The sequence below is a fragment of the Centrocercus urophasianus genome, unplaced genomic scaffold (assembly GCF_019232065.1).
Source record: "Centrocercus urophasianus isolate 14NV4802_14NV808 unplaced genomic scaffold, USGS_Curo_1.0 seq_22, whole genome shotgun sequence".
Classification (NCBI taxonomy): Eukaryota; Metazoa; Chordata; class Aves; order Galliformes; family Phasianidae; genus Centrocercus; species Centrocercus urophasianus.
This window is the reverse complement of record NW_024884778.1, coordinates 5954453-5960452: the sequence shown is the minus strand read 5'-3', so window position 1 is coordinate 5960452 and position 6000 is coordinate 5954453. Positions and strand designations below refer to the sequence as shown.

Sequence of the window (6000 nt, the reverse complement as noted above, 5' to 3'; positions counted from 1 at the left end):
CCATCTCATACCACAGCTGTTTTACAGCAATTCCACTTTACATTCCCTGGCCAGCAGAGCTCCTGAGTAATGACATAGCCAGATCACACACAAGCAGAAAAGCCTCAAATGTGAATAAATATCAGTTTTCCAATTCTGAAAGGAATTTAATCATGCAAACTTTCTACCATATTTGAGAGAGCCAAAAAGCAGTGATAGCCCTGAGCTCATCTTTGTGGTGCTTTCTCCTGCACCAAAGGAACCTGAGCTGTTGACCTGAGGGAAACCTGACCGTGGGGCACAGCTCCTGAAGACCTGGAGGGAAAACCCCTTATCAAGATCTGAGGGGAAACTTCTTTATAGAGGAGAAATCAATTACAATCCTGATACAAGAAATATTGTTTCACCTAACAGTATCCAGCATTGCAAATGCTGTCTGCTAATCATCTTATTCAAAAACACAGTGTTTTTCATCATATAAAACATTAAATTGCAATAATGACTCATATGTGAGCTGCAAAGTTAGGCATGCATGTTTTCCAAAGGTGCCAAGTAGGCAAAACACCAGCTAGCCCTGGTATGTAGTCAGAAGAACATGCTTACACCACACGCTGAAGGAAACGTGAAAGCTGAACTATTTTTTTGTGTGTGCCCTAATATTTTCTCATTTAATGTATGCTAAAATGAAAGAGTGTGTGAAAAAGCCTTGATGATTTATCCGTAGAGTGAATTTACCAACCATCTGAGATGCTGGAAATCTGGAAGAGAACACAGCAAACCTTTGCTAACCTATATATTTCTTTTTGCTGTTTTAAAATGTAGACGATGCCTAAATAATTGACAAATTGAATCAGAAAAGTATTAAAGTGAAACCATGGAAGATCTCCCATTTTATTGTGAAAGTCATCATAAGAGGAGATGCACAGAAATAGTTGGTGATCTGCACTGACTTAAACTTTGTGCAAGTGGTTTCCATGCAGATTAACAGTCAACACAAAGGTTGTGAGAACCACTCTTCTCATCCACAGCATTAATCATTATCTGCAAAATTTTTGAGCTGGGCACATTAAAACTTTCCTTGCTGGATCTGTATTTTTGTTTGTGTAGGACAGCATTTACTGTATTCATTCAACTGTATCACATCTGATAAACATACTTTTCCATCATTCCTTCTGGGCCCTCCTTAAAGAAACTACTGAATCAATGCCCAGACCTGTGAGCCATAAAGCACTGTGAGAAAGCTGGTGGGGAAAGGGCAGTAGGAAAAGAATTTACAGCAGCTGAAGCCTGTGGCAGATCAGTGACTGCATTACCGTGGTGTGACATAAACAGAAAAGGTATTTCCAGTCTTGGATTATATGGCAAAAGATGGGAGATTTGATTTATGAAGGGAGAATAAAAGGGCAATGCCTCCGGTTACATACAATTGCAAGGGCTTAAGTAATGAGCTTAGGTTAGAAATGCACATGAGGATCCGAACTTCCAAAGAGTTGCTTTAAAAAGAGCAGTTTGCACATTTGTTGCCATACAGTCTGCGATGGCCTGCAGAACAGCAATAGAGTCTGCCACTTCAGGCAGGTGTTAGCCAGTGGTGGATCTGCGCCCACCTGCCAGCTGCCTGTTTTGAGAGGATCTGCTCCTGTCAAACATGATGTGGTGGTGCTGCTATTATTTATCTTGGCTTAACAAAGCCAGTTTGGGGTTTTCCTGCCTCTCCATTGCTCACCCTTGTCAGAGAATCTTCATTGGTTAGCCCAACTGATGTCTGTTAACCTGACTCAAATCCAGAGACACCAGTGCAATCCACAGGTTTGGATAAAGAAGCCTTGCAAGGCTTCTTAACATACTGTGACCAGCACCATAGAAAAGATGTGGCAGGAGCCTTGTGAAGATAATATCCAGGCTTCTGGCTGCAAAAGGCTCACAGAGAAAGACCAAGGAAGAGGATGGTAGTCAAAATCTCAACTACATTTCTGCATAAGGAGGCAGGAGCATGAGACAGGTCCATAGTAAGGTATGTAGGATCCATGCACAAAATCTCATTGGCCTGAGCCATTCAGTACTGTGAGGATCTTCACTGCTGGGATCTGGTCTGAAGCCTGCCTTTAGGCTTCAGGCTGTCAGACTCCACTTAAAAAATGTGTTTGATTCTCACTTTGTAGATGTAGCATCTGTCCCGCTCGTTCTACTGGGAGGAGAGAGGGAGTTGTGTAATTAAGTGCAAATAGGGTTCTCATGATGCAATACAGACTCATATAATACTTCCCAGGTGCCACTGTCTCAAACAACTTGGCAGGAGTTTCCCAATTGCGAGGCTCGGCTTAAGAATAGCAGCAAACTTGTGTGGTCCTGCAGAAGTGCTCCTTACGTGCGGTGCTCTGATACCGCGCTTGGGAACAGCTGTGCAAGTCCATGCATATGGCTGGGATGGTGCTTGGAAGGGAAGTTTGGGTTTTTTCTTGTGCTTTCCTCTCCCCCTCTTCCCTTACAGCCAACCTTCACTGAAAAACCAAATTCTGTAAGTTTATTGCAGGGTGGTAGTGCTGTCAAGATGCTGCAAGCGGCTGGTTGGTGTGGTGTTCAAAAAACAGCCTAGGACTTAAAAAGACCAACAATAAAACAATTTAAAAAAAAAACATCCACCAAACAACAGTAGAAAAAACTCAATGCAACAACTTTATATAAGTAATCCTTACAGGAAGCAAAGTGTGAAGGAGTACAGTAAGTCACATCCAAATACAGGATAGTGATTTAGGAGAGCTGACTGGTTTTCCAGTTGCAGACATGCAAGAAAATGAGGAGAGCACTGGCACCAGTGCTGTGAGATGAGGGATGTGACTCCTGAGCCTGAGAGACTCTGCAGGGCCATGCTGTGATTTTCATCTCCCTCAGCACTGACATTCCCTCTCTACCGTGACCATGCTAGTTGGAATAGCCTTATTTTTCCTGCAAATTCTCTGCTGACAGATATTAGCTGCTTACCACAATCTTTGCCTTTTGGCTGGATCCCAGAAGCATTTAAACTTTTGGCAATGGAGATAGAGATAGGTGCTATTTTATTTATTTATTTTAATAAGTAAAAGTATGAGCCAATATTTTTTCTCCAAAAGGAAGGTTCATCCCATCCTATCATGTTCTCACTGCTGCTGCTCCTGTCTCAGGCATGACAGGTGGCACGATAAATGGATAATATGCTGCACAATCTGACATGGAGATATATCAATCAAAACAAGCCCTGCTTTTTTTGTTCAACAGGAAAGTTGAATTGCTCTCCTCTGGTGGAATCAGTCAACACATAATGCTTTCAGCCCGAGATAATGTTAGACTGCAGATTTGGATCTGCTCTCTTGCTGCTTCAGGGCTATTTATATCTTTGTGCCTTGAGGGCTTACTAATTAGCAGCCTTCTTCCACACCCTTTGATATCATTAACGTAATCTCAGTGTAAGCGACTGCTCTCTGATGATATCTCTGGAGGAGTGGAGAACAGCTGGAACCATTCTATATAGCAGAGCTGGAACACTTCTCCCAGGGCAGCAGTTGAAAGACTGCAATAATTTTGCCCGTGCAAGCAAAGCCAGCAAAGCACCCCGCCTTACTCAGAGTGGCTGTGGCCGATGGGCTATCACAGAATCATTAAGGTTGGAAAGGACATTAAGATCATCTAGAAAGACTATCACGCTATGGCAGATGTAATCTCAAATTGAGTCCAGAACTGGGAGGTACTGAGGAGGTTAGTGTGGGTTTTTCAGGCCATTGCCAACATTACCATTTAAGTGCCTTTCGATGCAATTATCATTCTTCTCTTGCCCTCCCTTACCTGCTTCTCTTGTTGGTTCTTTTATAGTCAAAAGACCCATAGTGCGTTAGAGGCAAAGTAACAACAAAATCAGGAGGTGAAAATCGGGAATTTGAGACAGCAGCTGAGAGCTCAGCTGGAATTGTTCAGCATTTCCCACACTGTTCAACCCTGTGGGACCCAGATTCTCACTGAGGAGAGCTGAGGACAAACCTAACACTGCTGAAATCTCAGCTCAGGTAGTTTCTAATAATGCAGTAGATAAGGTTTATTTAAACCATAATTGCTTGCATTTTTTTCCGTATTACTCGCTCTGCTGTTCCATAACATTAGTTAATTTAAAGGCCCGTCATTAACTTAGCAACTTGCCCTGCAAAGAACAAAACTGTAAATGGGAGAAAGTTTTTTCTGCGTTACAAATGTACTTCAGACCAGAGCAACACTGCTGCCTTCTGATAGCAGCTCCTCCTCAATAAATGAGCCCTTGTAGGAAAACATGTGGTTTCCAATAGCTGCTTTGATATCTGCCATTAATTCCCCACTCTTGCTTGCGTGGTCTCTTAGCAACTTCCTGCCCTTTGCTCCTTTTTATTCTTGTTCCTGTTCAAGCACTTCCTTTTGTTGCGAGTCTCCTGCTCCTCTTTAGACCGCTTTAGAGAAAGATAATAAAATCCTTGTGCAGATAGAAAGAACCAGCTACAAATGGCTGTGCGAGTGTATTTATGTTTATAGCACGAAGCAAGGGAACAGGCTGTCCTGGGTTCTGGTTTCCAACTGCAGTGTAAATCCGTCAGCAAATATGTTACAACCCTGGAGAAGGGAGCAGAAACATAACAGCAGGCACTGCAGGACTCCAGCAGTTGTGTCTTACAAGGCTCCATATCTCTTAACTCCCCAGAAGTGTGAAAGATGGAGGCTTTCACCCCAAGTTAAAAGAGCAGCCATCTTCTGCTCTCTCATCCTAAAGCAGTTGTTAATTCAATAATGTCAACCCTCCCAGTCACTCAGGTAGAAGCATCCATTTGGTGACTTCCCTTTGCCAGGCTTCATGCCCATTCTGTTTACTGCTCTACGACTCTGTCCCAGGATGACAATAAAATAGGGAGAACTGGCAGAGGTGGCTTTGAAGGCTGAGGGAAAAGATGTGGCAACGTCTTAATTTTTTTATTTCCTTTAAATGTTTTGTATGCAGAGCCATGCTAAGTACAAACCCGATGACAAGCTAAGAGCATCTTAGCAAGTCTGCCTCAGGAGTACATCCCTGTTCTGGTGGAAGGAGATGACAGCAACACGTGCAAGAAAGGCTGGCTGAACTGGAGCCTTAATGCGAGGTCTCCGCATCTTAATAGACTTTGAGATAAATGGCCTTTTCTTGTCTCCCATATGGTTTTGCTTTCCATGTAACGAGGGAATCATAATTCTGGCTGAAGGAAAGGAGCTGTCCGGAGATAGAGCTGAGAGTGGAGGGAAGAGGAGGTGAAAGGAAAGGAAAATTTGAAGGGGAAGAGAGACTACGTCTGGAGAAGTCATTGTGCAGATGGAGAGTAACAAGATGAGCCTGTTTGGATGCAGGAACTACCAGGCAGCCAATTAGAGGAGAGCCAGCAGTTTGGGTGCAGGGCAGTGACTCTGTCTGTGTCTTGGTAGTGCTTTGTTCAGGAGGGTTTGCATCAAACACCCTCACACTGAGGGGCAGAGAACAGTGGCTTTCCTGGTCCTCTTCTTACTCTACGCTTTTCTATTTTCTCTACTTTCTCCTAAAGTTCTGGTTTAGCCAAGAATTTAAATACTGGCTTTCTTAGAGAGAAGTACATAAATCCTGAAGTGCTCAGTGTGCGTTAGGCCAAATGCTTGCTTTAGCACTTTGCTGGTTTGGGCTCTCAGAAGAGCAGTTGAGAGGATAGAGGATCTTATTGCCACCAACAGCATTTCAAGTTTTGCTGAGGATGTCACTGGGACCATGACCTTGCTGATGCTCTTGAGAAGAGGTAGAAGCAAAGCACGAGTGGACCATGCTCCAAGGCTGTGCTTACACCACTAGCATTGTATTCATGGAGTAAGTTGGGAGCTCCAAACACCGTCTTTCACCCTAGCAATATTTTATGCTTTAACATATTATTTGTCGACGTTAAAAAGATATAAAACATATTAAAAGCCAAAGCTAATGCACTCAATGAGAGGGCAGATCCATGCTTCAAGAAGTCTTTAGTTTTATAAACCAAT

At 43.1% G+C, this 6000-nt stretch overlaps 1 long non-coding RNA gene across 4 annotated transcripts in view; it reads right to left on the bottom strand.

The window, feature by feature from the left end:
• Positions 1-543: 543 nt before the first annotated feature.
• LOC122163024 overlaps positions 544-6000 on the bottom strand; it is a 68294-nt gene continuing 62837 nt past the window's right edge. For all 4 annotated transcript variants that reach the window (XR_006169764.1, XR_006169767.1, XR_006169766.1 and 1 more), the window contains one exon: positions 544-2577. This is a non-coding gene — a long non-coding RNA (uncharacterized LOC122163024). The remainder of the gene's footprint in view (positions 2578-6000) is intronic.